The sequence below is a fragment of the Schistocerca cancellata genome, chromosome 6, assembly GCF_023864275.1.
Source record: "Schistocerca cancellata isolate TAMUIC-IGC-003103 chromosome 6, iqSchCanc2.1, whole genome shotgun sequence".
Classification (NCBI taxonomy): domain Eukaryota; kingdom Metazoa; phylum Arthropoda; class Insecta; order Orthoptera; family Acrididae; genus Schistocerca; species Schistocerca cancellata.
The window spans coordinates 723,598,940-723,612,301 of NC_064631.1; the positions used below are offsets into that span (position 1 = coordinate 723,598,940).

At 43.0% G+C, this 13,362-nt stretch overlaps 1 protein-coding gene across 1 annotated transcript in view; it reads left to right on the plus strand.

Annotated features, from left to right (window-relative positions):
* The window catches only part of LOC126088490 (uncharacterized), an 841,325-nt gene that overhangs the window by 744,952 nt on the left and 83,011 nt on the right, over positions 1-13,362 (plus strand). The gene's annotated exons all lie outside the window — the stretch shown is intronic.

The window sequence follows — 13,362 nt, forward strand, 5'->3', positions numbered from 1 at the left end:
AAAGAGGAATTATATGCAGTTTGTGTGTGTCTTTTGTGTTAGAATGAATGACGAAGGAATTTGTGGTGCATCACAAGTACTACTCACAACTCCTTCATAGATAAGAAACCTGACTACACACAGTGAGGGTAGATACTTGTTACAAAAAATACTTCCCCTGCATTACGCCTCTCCATTGCGGCATTTACTGGACCTGAACACTGTAACATCGTTTCAAATCAACGAAGTTCTGCGCACTATACTTACTGTTCGTAATTCACTTCATTACTGCACTCCTTACTTCTGAAATGGCAGAAATTGGAAGACTTGAGACTGTTAATGCTTTGTGTCTGATCACAGCCATTAATAGTAATAGTAATAGTAATAATAATAATAACAATACCGTGTGCAGCTCTTACGTAGTTACTGCTGTGTCGTGCTGCCAATTAATTCATTTATCTGTTCCGAAGAGAGTAATGAAGCAGTTTCTGGACTATCTACATCTTCGAGAAGACATTGCCTTGAGATATTTAGCTTGTGTTACGTATATGGCTCTGAGCACTATGCGACTTAACTTCTGAGGTCATCAGTCGCCTAGAACTTAGAAGTAATTAAACCTAACTAACCTAAGGACATCACACACATCCATACTCGAGGCAATATTCGAACCTGCGACCGTAGCGGTCGCTCGGTTCCAGACTGTAGCGCGTAGAACCGCACGGCCACTCCGGCCGGCTGTTACGTATATGTCTTACTTTTATTGTCAGCGATGTACGGGACAAAGCACAACACACGTATGTAGTGGGTGGACTATGTGAAGAACCTGTAACCTCCACCGGATTAATGGTATTAATTGAGGAAAAGTAATCGTTGATAACTTAGATAATCAACATTAGACTCTTACAAAATGGTGATAATAGTAATGGTGGTTTAAAAATAGTTTCGCCACTGAAACAGAATCGAATCGTTTAGTTTTTACCCCTCAGAAAATTTCATTTTACCCCTCAGGGGGTAACTACCACCCAGGGTGGGAAACCCTGATCTAGAGAATAACGTGGTCAGTTTAATGAGACCGTTGGCGTACGATGCCATTGTATAAAGGACAGTTACGAAGTCCGAAATCTGGGTGAAACGCACGAGCAGCTGTAGAGAGGGTCAACGATTGGTGAAGGACTGGCAGTTGACCGTCGACATGAGTTAATATAGTGAAGCGTGCGTGAATGAGTGAAAAGATTACGCTATTCGCGACAAATCGTTACAAACAGAAATAATACCAAAATATGTATGTGGATTCGTCCATATCGGTCAAAAGAGGAACAGTGGAACAAACACATAAAACTACTTGTAGGAAATATAGATGACCAGCCTGAGATTGAACTGAAGAATGCCGGCAGCTGTGACCGAGCGCTTGTAGGCGCTTCAGTCCGGAACAGCGCTGCTTCAACGGTCGTAGGTTCGAATCCTGCCTCGGATATGGACGTTTGTGATGTCCTTAGGTTAGTTAGGTTTAAGTAGTTCTAAGTCTAGGGGACTGATGACCTCAGATGTTAAGTCCCATAGTGCTTAGAGGCATTTGAACCATTTGAACCATCTGAAGAATGCAAAGGAAATGAAATTGATCTATGAAAGAAATTGTGTGTTAAGTACTCCTTCGACAAATACTTGAGAATCAATCGTCACTTTTTGAAGCTTAACAGATAGGATTAATAGGCGAGATAGAGATAATCCAAAGAAGAACAGCACGTTTCTTCATTCTGTCGTTTAGTACGAATAAGAGCATCGCGGGGACGATCGTCATACGCAAGTGGCAGAAGCGCCTTCTGCCACACATCGTAAAATGACTTGTGGATGTTCTTCATAATCACACTCGCTGAATATTTTATCACGGACAAAAATCTACTCGCTACATAGGAATTGTGGATATCACGAGTTTAAGTTCTCTCTGTAGTGGCTTTTGTTCCTTATTTCCAACAGGTAGCAAAGAGGTAGGGAGGCGCGATTCCTTGCAACAGTGACGCAGGACGGAAGAATGGTGAGTGGGGGCTTTTGTGGCGCCATTGTGTGCGTAGGCGTCGCGGCCGACCAGCGGGGGCAGGGGAGGCGACAGTGGGACCTGCAGCTGCAGGTGGCGCAGCGCGCATCTGCCGGCACGTGGGAGGCGCCGCACGCGAGCCCACAACACGTGCGGCAGCGGCAAGCCGGCGGCCACAGGCGGGCGGCCCAGACCGCGGATTGACGTCGCCTCATTAATACAGCCGCTCACATCCACACTTAGCAGTTACTCTCAACGAGAGACGACCGAGATACTACACTGCAGCCCATTAAAACTGCAACACTAGAAAGCCTAGCTAGTAACGAAAATTTTCTTCTTGTGTGTATGTGATTAATACACTACTGGCCATTAAAATTGCTACACCACGAAGATGACGTGCTACAGAAGCGAAATTTAACCGACAGTAACAAGATGCTGTGATATGCAAATGATGAGCTTTTCACAGCATTCACACAAGGTTGACGCCAGTGGCGACACCTACAACGTGCTGACATGAGGAAAGTTTCCAACCGATTTCTCATACACAAACACCAGTTGACCGGCGTTGCCTGATGAAACGTTGTTGTGATGTCTCGTGTAAGGAGGAGAAATGTGTACCATCACGTTTCCGACTTTGATAAAGATAGGATTGTAGCCCATCGCGATTGCGGTTTATCGTATCGCGACATTGCTGCTCGCGTTGGTCGAGATCCAATGAGTGTTAGCATAATATGGAATCGGTGGGTTCAGGAGGGTAATACGGAACGCCGTGCTGGATCCCAACGGCCTCGTATCACTAGCAGTCGAGATGACAGGCATCTTACCCACATGGCTGTAACGGATCGTGCAGCCACGTCTCGATCCCTGACTCAACAGATGGGGACGTTTGCAAGACAACAACCATCTGCACGAACAGTTCGACGACTTTTGCAGCAGTACGGACTATCAGCTCGGAGACGATGGCTGCGGTTACCCTTGACGCTGCATCACAGACAGGAGCGCCTGCGATGGTGTACTCAACGACGAACCTGGGTGCACGAAAGGAAAAACGTCATTTTTTCGGATGAATCCAGGTTCTGTTTACAGGATCGTGATGGTCGCATCCGTATTTGGGACATCACATTGAACGCACATTGGAAGCGTGTATTGGTCATCGCCATACTGGCGTATCATCCGGCGTGATGATATGGGGTGCCATTGGTTACACGTCTCGGTCACCTCTTGTTCGCATTGACAGCACTTTGAACTGTGGACGTTACATTTCACATGTGTTACGACCCGTGGCTCTACCCTTCATTCGATCCCTGCGAAACCCTACATTTCAGCACGATCATGCACGACCGCATGTAGCAGGTGCTGTACGGGCCTTTCTGCATACAGAAAATGTTCGACTGCTGCCCTGGCCAGCACATTCTCCAGCTCTCTCACCAATTGAAAACGTCTGGTCAATGGTGGCCGAGCACCTGGCTCGTCAGAATACGCCACTCACTAGTCTTGATGAACTGTGGTATCGTGTTGAAGCTGCTTGGGCAGCTGTACCTGTACACGCCATCCAAGCTCAGTAAGACTCAATTGCGAGGCGTATCAAGGCCGTTATTACGGCCAGAGGTGGTTGTTCTGGGCCCTGTTTTTTCAGGATCTATGCACCCAGATTGCGTGAAAATGTAATCACATGTCAGTTCTAGTATAATATATATGTCCAATGAATACCGTTTTATCATCTGCATTTCTTCTTGGTGTAGCAATTTTAATAGCCAGTAGTGTAGTAGGAAAAGTGATTAAACTCGTAGGTGTGTTGGAGGAGTACAAGGTGCGAAATTTAGTACACAGAGCTCCACCTCTCACAGCAACAAGAGATCTAACCCCGCTGGGCATAGACTCGAACTGAGCAAGAATGACAGTCCGTACTGTTTCTACATTATGGCGGAGGTCACCAGTGCAATGGGTGGCGAGTTGGGGCGGGATGGTCTCTCGACAACCCATGGCCGGGTTTTATAAATGTGTGGGCGGTCTGGAGAACGCGCTCGGCCGGGCAACAGTCGAGCTCGGGACAGCAGGTGCGACGTTCGGTCTTGCGTTATCTTGTCGGAAGTAAACCACACGAATTGCTAATGAGAGCGTACAGCCACCAGCCTTCACACGTCAAAATGTATGCAAGCTAGAGTTGACTGTGTTGCTGAGCCAGTGGCATCTCATATTATCACGCCACGTTCTGAATACGTATGACGATGATGAAAGCAATTTATACTGGGTGTTACAAAAAGGTACTGCCAAACTTTCAGGAAACATTCCTCACACACAAAGAAAGAAAATATGTTATGTGGACATGTGTCCGGAAACGCTTACTTTCCGTGTTAGAGCTCATTTTATTACTTCTCTTCAAATCACATTAATCATGGAATGGAAACAGACAGCAACAGAACGTACCAGCGTGACTTCAAACACTTTGTTACAGGAAATGTTCAAAATGTCCTCTGTTAGCGAGGATACATGCATCCACCCTCCGTCGCATGGAATCCCTGATGCGCTGATGCAGCCCTGGAGAATGGCGTATTGTATCACAGCCGTCCACAATACGATCACGAAGAGTCGCTACATTTGGTACCGGGGTTGCGTAGACAAGAGCTTTCAAATGCCTCCATAAATGAAAGTCAAGAGGGTTGAGGTCAGGAGAGCGTGGGGCCATGGAATTGGTCCGCCTCTACCAATCCATCGGTCACCGAATCTGTTGTTGAGAAGCGTACGAACACTACAACTGAAATTTGTAGGAGCTCCATCGTGCATGAACCACATGTTGTGTCGTACTTGTAAAGGCACATGTTCTACCAGCAAAGATAGAGTATCCCGTATAAATCATGATAACGTGCTCCATTGAGCGCAGGTGTGTAACCTCCCCCTCGCTTATCGACCCTAATGACAGTGAAAAATTAAACCGCGTGTACCTAATGGAAATTTGGGAAAAGCAATCGTCACCGAAGTTTATCTGTCGGTAAAGAGGGAGGAAAGGGTTACATCTAAATGAAAGGAAAAATGCAAATGAAACAGGCGGAAATTAATTTTGAAAAGGGGTAAAGTTAATAAAGAAAGTAAATGTGCGGCCGTTACGTTAACAATTAACTAGTGGTAATTCGATATTTGAGATTTGGGGGAAATTACGGTCGCCAGTCCTATGGACAATTACTATAGTAACTGAAAAAGAAAGGTTATTACACATATAATTAGCACTACAAGCGTGGCAACTGGAGGTTGAGACGTGTAGTGTGAAAACTGAAAGTTTGTCAGAAGTAATAAATTTCGCTACACTCTGACTTAATTTAGCAAAATAATTAATAAAACCGGAAAATCGAAAGTTAATTTAGTGACTGAAATTAATAGTGAGCTTTGTTTCTGAAGCACATCGAAATTCAGTAAAATACGGCTAGTCTTGGGCTACCTCAACAATCATTTCAAAAGCTACTTGAATCTACGCAATTTAGAAATAAGAGATTTAACTTTGAACTTGAATTAAATGATTCTGAACAATTAACAATAGTAAAATTTACTACGTACCAAGCTGAGCTGCAGTCACAGGTAAGCTAAAATATGGTAACAAATTTGTGCTTGTGTAATCTAAATATTGTAGCCAGCTATGAATACTTTAACTGAATTTTGAAATTAAAGCAGTGAAATGGAATGATATTACTTTAATGCTGGCGTTTGAATTTCAACGACACTCGGGTTCATTCCGGAAAAGGAAGGGACCCTGCTTGGTAATGCAGTTGGGACAATGAGCAACAAAGGTTCATGCTAAGTTGCTGTAATTTTGTGATGCAACAATTTTAAAAGCTGAGGTCTGCCATACAGTTCTAAAACTTTACGTGCTTCCAGTCTTCCTTGTTGGTTGATTGAAGGTTTGAAGCCGTCGATCGAGGAGGTGGCGACAGTCACTCATTGTCGGCCGTCGCTGTTGCAGAAGCTGGATGTTGGCGCGCCTTCTTCTCGACACGGTCACCAGGCGAAACGGGCTCTTGATGTGCGCCAGCTAATGCTTCCCGTCCCCGACACCGTGTCAGAAACTATCATCGCAAGCCGAGCGCAATTACATGCCGCCAAACCCCGAAAGCGCGGCAACTCGCGGGAGCGTCACACAACACACCTGCTCCACTGCATCACCCCAGCCAGACTCTCCACTGCCCGCGCTCCACGCGACAGCGTTAACACTACCAAAGATCCTAAACACTTTCGTTCTCCACACGACCTATCGATGTATTCGTTCGACAGCATAGTTTTCCCTAGGCAAGACCCAGTGTAAAATACAAATAATATTTACAAAACAAACCAATTATACATCGACATAGAGGCATAAATACATATATACAAATAGTAAAACAACTACAATATATAAAGGCACAGAAATGCCACATATTCAGGTAACAAAATAAGGAAAAAATTTATAGTACAATAGATGGAAATAGGAGGATATGCATTTCCGACGTTACACGTGCGCCATATTGTCTGGGGATGTTCGTGTAACCTAAACAGACTCAGAAAATGTCCCAAAAAAGAAACAGCGGAAATGCATATGCTCAAAACATCAACAAAATTTAGCATTCGTCTAATGAACCATAAAACAGTTTTTGGACCATAATAATTGAGTGGAGACACTCGTAATCTTATTCCACTTTGTCATATTACACAAAAGAAAACAGGTTGGCAACATATTAAAATTCATAGAAAACATAGAAAATGGTTTAGCTGTTCTGAAATCATCAAAATTCGTAACAGTATCAAGAAATGGAATACTATTTACAAAATTAATCAGAATACATGGTCATAAAAAACAGGTATATCAAAATACGCAAATTAATAATTAATTACATAGAATGCACATTTTTATATAATCTTTTTATAATTAGTATTCTTGTCATGAGAGTCCACTTAACGCTTAACAAGAAAATAATATACAGCAGATCGACAAAAACATAAATATTGACTACAGAATTCTTTCACATAGGCTGTCCGGGAAGAAAAACAATTCCGCCTTCCGTACCTGCAAGTACAAAGAATGCCGACAGCACCACAAGAGCCGACAGCGGCACAAGAGCCGACAGCGGTTCCGCCCCGCCAGTATTGTTGCGCCCGCCTGTGTGGCACGCTTGATCTACAAATGGTTCAAATGGCTCTGAGCACTATGGGACTTAACATCTGTGGTCATCAGTCCCCTAGAACTTAGAACTAATTAAACCTAACTAACCTAAGGACATCACACGCATCCATGCCCGAGGCAGGATTCGAACCTGCGACCGTAGCAGTCACGCGGTTCCAAACCGAAGCGCCTAGAGCCGCACGGCCACACAGGCTGGCGCGCTTGATCTCACTCGCCCTTGTAACGGCATTTCCAGAACGTCCGTTTCACTGAATTCTTTCGCAAAAACTCACTCCCGAATAATCTCAAGGAGTCCATTAACACTATCACAGTGAATAACTCAACACTGTCCATCATCACACGCATGTACTAGCCTGAAACTTAAAACAGCGTCTAAGTACATCGGCAATGACTAGTAAAACACATATTCATGAAATCTTACAGCTAGTTACAAAATCATATTTACATTGCTTAATCTACTGTGACTCAGCTGAAAACTTAAACTAGCAGCTTGGATTTTTCAATTGATAAATAATCACACTCTCTTAAATCATTTAGTAAAAATTAATTACTTATGAATTACAACTTCTTTAATGTCCTCTTGGTCAGGCAAAAGCATGGAAATCTAGCAAATCGTTTAAATCTTACACTCTATATTTACATACTGTACAAATTACCCATTCTGTGGTATTAATCAATCCTAGGTTGGTACAATTTCAAGTCTACAATGTTCCGTATACCTAATAGTTTTCCAGAGCTTGGATACTCTAAGCAATAAGCATTTGTGTGAGGTATACCAATGACTTTATATGGTCCATTATAAACAAACTTAAATTTAGAGATTTCATTGTCTATCTCGCTCGATTTCTCATGAGCTTTTACAAGTACTAAGTCTCCGATTGCAAACTTAGCAAAACGCGCTTTTGCGTCATGACGACGTATGCGAGCATCGGCTTTTAGCTTCATTACTTCACGCAAACGATCTTTTTTCACACCAATACTAATGTCAATCCGTGGAGGGAATTTGATTATCTCTTCCAATTCACTTTCTACACTTTTGTCACTGCCGAAATCCCTCACGTTACGGCAGTTCAAATTCATACCAACGTCAATACCATCCGGCCAGTTAACAATGTGTATAGGCTGGTATTGCCTATGCACACCGTCTCCTGCCTCGTCAAAACTAACTACTATTGTTTTATCTTGTGACGTACATGTCAAAGTTTTGCTTTCGCAGTTAATCACTGCACGGTACTTTAATAGCCAATCTAACCCAATAATTACTTCCGTAGTTAAGTCTGGCACGACGACAAACTCTTGTTCAAATCGTGCCCCACGTATCTCGAAGTTGACAAAACTCTGTTTTGTGACCGGTTTACTGGCCTTCCCAGTAGCACCGATAATTTTCACTCCTGTTACTGGCATATCTACGATGCCAGGTCTTTCAGTAACTCAAATATTTTTCCAGATACAGCACTCAATTCTGCACCGGTGTCAATCAACACGTTTAGTTGTAGGTCATGCATATTAACAGACACTATTATCTGTCTACACTTATCCTCGACTGTTTCTTTGTTTTCCCACAATAAATCCTCGTCTATATCCAGGTCATTCCAGAAAAAACTATCCGGCTTTGATCCTGAATCCGGCTTATCTGGGGGCTTTTTCAGCCTCTGTTCACATACATTTTTAATTTCAACACGTTTGTCCTGAGGCTTAGTCTGTAGCTTCGCCTCCAATGCCGAAACCTTTTCCTGTAACTCGTCAACTAGTGAGTGTTGCTTTGCTATCAATTCACTAATTGTCACCTTCGTTGATTCATCTTTGGTCAGATTGATCTCATCTGCCAATCTACCTGGAGGAATTTGCCCAGTAGTATCTGCAATTACTTCCTCTGGATTTGCGCAACCGACACTGCTACCGTCTGACCGTATAACGTCAGCTCTAACCTCATACACGCCGTAATCTACGTGCTTTTCTACCAATCGTGTCCGGCTATCACTAAAATTCTCGTAATCTTTCTCCTTAATACTCTCGCAATGTTTAAACTGGAGTTTTGCGTCGGATAGGTCGGCCACTTCTAACACTATAACTTTCGGTAAAATCTGCCGGTCAGGGCCAGAACTTTCCGTTACTACTTCAACATCCAACTCCTGCGGGACAAAACACGTCGAATCTTGCTCGTGCTCTCCATTAACATCAACTATTTCTGGTAAAGTCTGCCGGTTAGGGCCAGAACTTTCTATCACTTCACAAACACTACCTTCCTGCGGGACGAGACGCGGCAAATCCTGCCCGCGCTCCCCATAACACTTCTCCCGTACAGGCCCCTATAATCTCTTAGTTCGTCGTATAAGCGACTGAACTGCCTTAACCAGACCTCATCCCTCTCTGCATCCCCTCGCTCGATGACGGACGTGTTATCCGACATCTGGTCTCATCTCAACAATTGCGAATCATTCTTAAACTCAATCTCCAGTTCCGCTGTGGGTGTTACAGCTGCCACTTTATAATCGATTTCCGGATCACTACATACATTGTTCTCACTGACAGTGAATGTATTTTCTACTGCCGTGTCTACAGCTGATCTACTACTTGTGGGCGCACTCCTTTATCCTAACACTGGCACACTCTCCCGCCGTTGATTAGTCCATACGGAATTTTCATAACTACGACACCTCGGTTTTCTACTGTTATTGGGCCGCCAAAATTTCTCCACGCCAGGTCGGCCCCTCACCGGCGCGGCTAATGGTTTCCCTGTCTCGTTCCAGCAGCTACGCTCCCCGGATGCTGCTGAGGCGGCTGATCACACCCTCTGGCGTTGTTACTAATCCGCGAAGCCCGTATCACGTTAGTGCGATACTGGTTTCCGTCATTCCTGTTATTATTTGCATTGTACCGATTGTCATCACGGTCCGAACCACTGTTGTTATTGCTGCCAGGGTTGCGGTATGCATTATTCCCATGGTTATCGTTGTTGTTGTTGTTGTTGTTGTTGTGGTACTCGTTGTTGTTACCACGGCCTCTACCACTATCGCAATTATTGCGCCAATTGTCCTCGTCCTCAACTCTGTCCAGGAAATCGTTGATTGTCCTGTAATTCTCCCTATGTAGCGTTTTGTATCATCTGGAAGCTTCCTGTAGAGTTCCCAGACTATTTCGGATTCCTTGCGGCGATCACGCAAATATCCCAACTTGCGGATCCAGCCCTCACAAAACTCCTTCATCGAGCCACGCGAATTCGCATCGAAAGACCTCGATACGACAAATTCGCGCCAGACACTTTGTTGTTTTTGCTCTGACCAGTATTCAGCCAGAGACATATTTTTAAACTCGTCAAAAGCCAGGTTCGTAATGTTGAGGTTTAGGCCCCAACGCTTGGCATCACCAGCCAATACGTCAATAACCGCATTAATTTTTCTCTCATTAGTCCATGATCCGGGTAAAACTCTTTCACAATTTTTAATGAAACCCTTCGCGTGTATACTGCCTTTTTTCAAGGAGTCGAACCGCTCCTCTTTCGTCAACAATTCCGAACTATGTGCAGAGATTGGCACATAGCTCTGTTTTTCGTCAAGTTTCTTTTCTAATTCCGACACTCTCGTAATTACTTGGCAAGTGGTTGTCGCAAGCGTTTCCACTTCCCTCTTCTTCTCTTCGCAGGTATTAGCCTGCTTTGTCACTTTAGTATCTACTTCGGTTATTAAAGCCTTTAAAGTTTCCACCTTCTGTTGATCCTCTTTTTTCACTAATTGAATTTGTTCCGTCACCTTATTCTCGATGATTGGAGTAACTGATTCTCCTACACTTTTCTCGATTCTGCTAATTTCGGAATCAAAACGAGTATTTATGCTCGCAATTTCCGCCTGAACGCCTATCATTTCCTGTTTAAGATTACCGATTTCGGTATTAATCACAACAATATATTCTTTGATTTTATCAACTTTTGTGTTAACAACTCCAACATTGTTGTTAACAACATTAATAGCTTTGTTCTGATTGTCTAGCTTCCGTTCAATTTTTTCAGACTGAGCTTCTTGCTTGGCAGCCTGAGTTTCTTGCTTGGCAGCCTGAGCTTTAATTTCTGCCGATTGACTCTTGATTTCGTTAATCAAAACATTCAATAAATCAGTTAAATTCCCGGAAACTACCGGTTTTACTTCCGTAGCGGCTTCCTCTTTAATTGTCCCCCCGTATTCATCAAGGGGTTCAGATTTGATTTTCGCTTCCGATTCCGAAACATTTTCTAAAGCTTGGAATTCCATTTCTGCTCTTTGTTGCGTTTCGGCGGTCGCGTCTTTCATGCTAGCCGCCTGTCCCTGAACAATGGGTACGGCGGTGCGCGTTTCCCACTGTTCGACCGATTGTTCCGTATCCAAGTCTACCAAATTTTGGTAATTGTTGCCTTCACTCATTTCAATAATTTTCAATATAAATGCCAAATCTCAAATAAAATTAGGATTACTCCCACTACTTATTCTCGCTGACGTAACGACCTGTTCGTAACCAATACTTTGTTACGAGATTTGCACCATACAAAATTCGTGTCCAGAACAACCTCAAATCTGAAGATTGTCCTGTCACCAGGTCGCCACATGTAACCTCCCCCTCGCTTATCGACCTTAATGACAGTGAAAAATTAAACCGCGTGTACCTAATGGAGATTTGGGAAAAGCAATCGTCACCGAAGTTAATTTGTCGGTAAAGAGGGAGGAAAGGGTTACATCTAAATGAAAGGAAAAATGCAAATGAGACTGGCGGAAATTAATTTTGAAAAGGGATAAAGTTAATAAAGAAAGTAAATGTGCGGCCGTTACGTTAACAATTAACTAGTGGTAATTATATATTTGAGATTTGGGGGAAATTACGGTCGCCAGTCCTATGGACAATTACTATAGTAACTGAAAAAGAAAGCTTATTTCACATATAATTAGCACTAGAAGCGTGGCAACTGAAGGTTGACACGTGTAGTGTGAAAACTGAAAGTTTGTCAGAAGTAATAAATTTCGCTACACAAGTATTGAACGACGTCGATGTTAAACAACGTATTTGTCTCATATCCCAGCCTACCTCAGTTTCTTATGTTATTCTTCCGATAGCTCTTACTTTCAATTTGTTGTGTTATACTTATGTGTTATACTTATTGCTTGGTCAGTTGAAGATAATAAGTAGACGAAAAGGAAGATATGAGAAGAGAAAAGAGGAGTCTGCAGTGCTATTGGTAAAGTAAATGAGTTTTTAGATTTCTGTGAAAAGGGAAGTGTACAATCAGCGTTTACTACCTGTTTCTTCTTACAGCTGTGAGACATGGACTCTTCACACGAAAACCAAATACTGAAGGTTACTCAGAGCACTGTAGACATGCTTGTTGAAAATGTCTTGGAGAAACAGAAAACAAATAAATGGACGAACCAACAATCTGGAGTAGAAGATGTAACTACGATGGTAATGACAACAAAAGAAGCTGGGTGGGACTTTTGGTCAGGCGAATAAATGACAATGCACCAAGAAATTTATTTGCTGGATTCCAAGAGAAGAGAGCAGAACGAGTCGACGACCTATGGAAGGAAGGAAACACGCAGGAGGGACACGGATGAATGTACATTTGGCGACCGTAATGTATGGAAAACTCTAGAGAAGGTCCTTATCCAGCAATTAAATGGCTGATGATGATAGTGATGATGATGATGATGATGATGATGATGATTATTATTTAAAACCTACCTTTTCGTGAGGAAGTTTTTCTGCACTGGGGGCGTACAGTACAATGTCAGAAAAACGAATATGACTCAGAGATATTCGATTATCAATTTTCTTCCGGTCTCCCAGTTTAGAGATCTGCAAACTTCCTCTGGTAGCTGACGAATAAGTCTTCAACATACAATGGTATCTAATGAGTTCTGAACAGCCAGGGCTGACTTATTGCTCAGCAGCGCTTCACGTGGCCTGCCATAATGAACTACTTTAACTCACGAGTGTTGGTCTACAGTCAGCTCCTCAAGAAAGTGTACGCCGTTATCTGTATGAAATAAAAGACACTATTATAAACATATGTTTACATGAAAATACATGTTATTACTAATTGTACAATTACTTAATAGTTAATCCAATCGCCGCCATTATCGATTACAGCTGGGCACCTTTTTGACATGCTTTTCACGAGATCTTCTACATAATTTCTCGGTAACGATCACCGTATCGTCCTGATTTTATACGGCAGCTACTT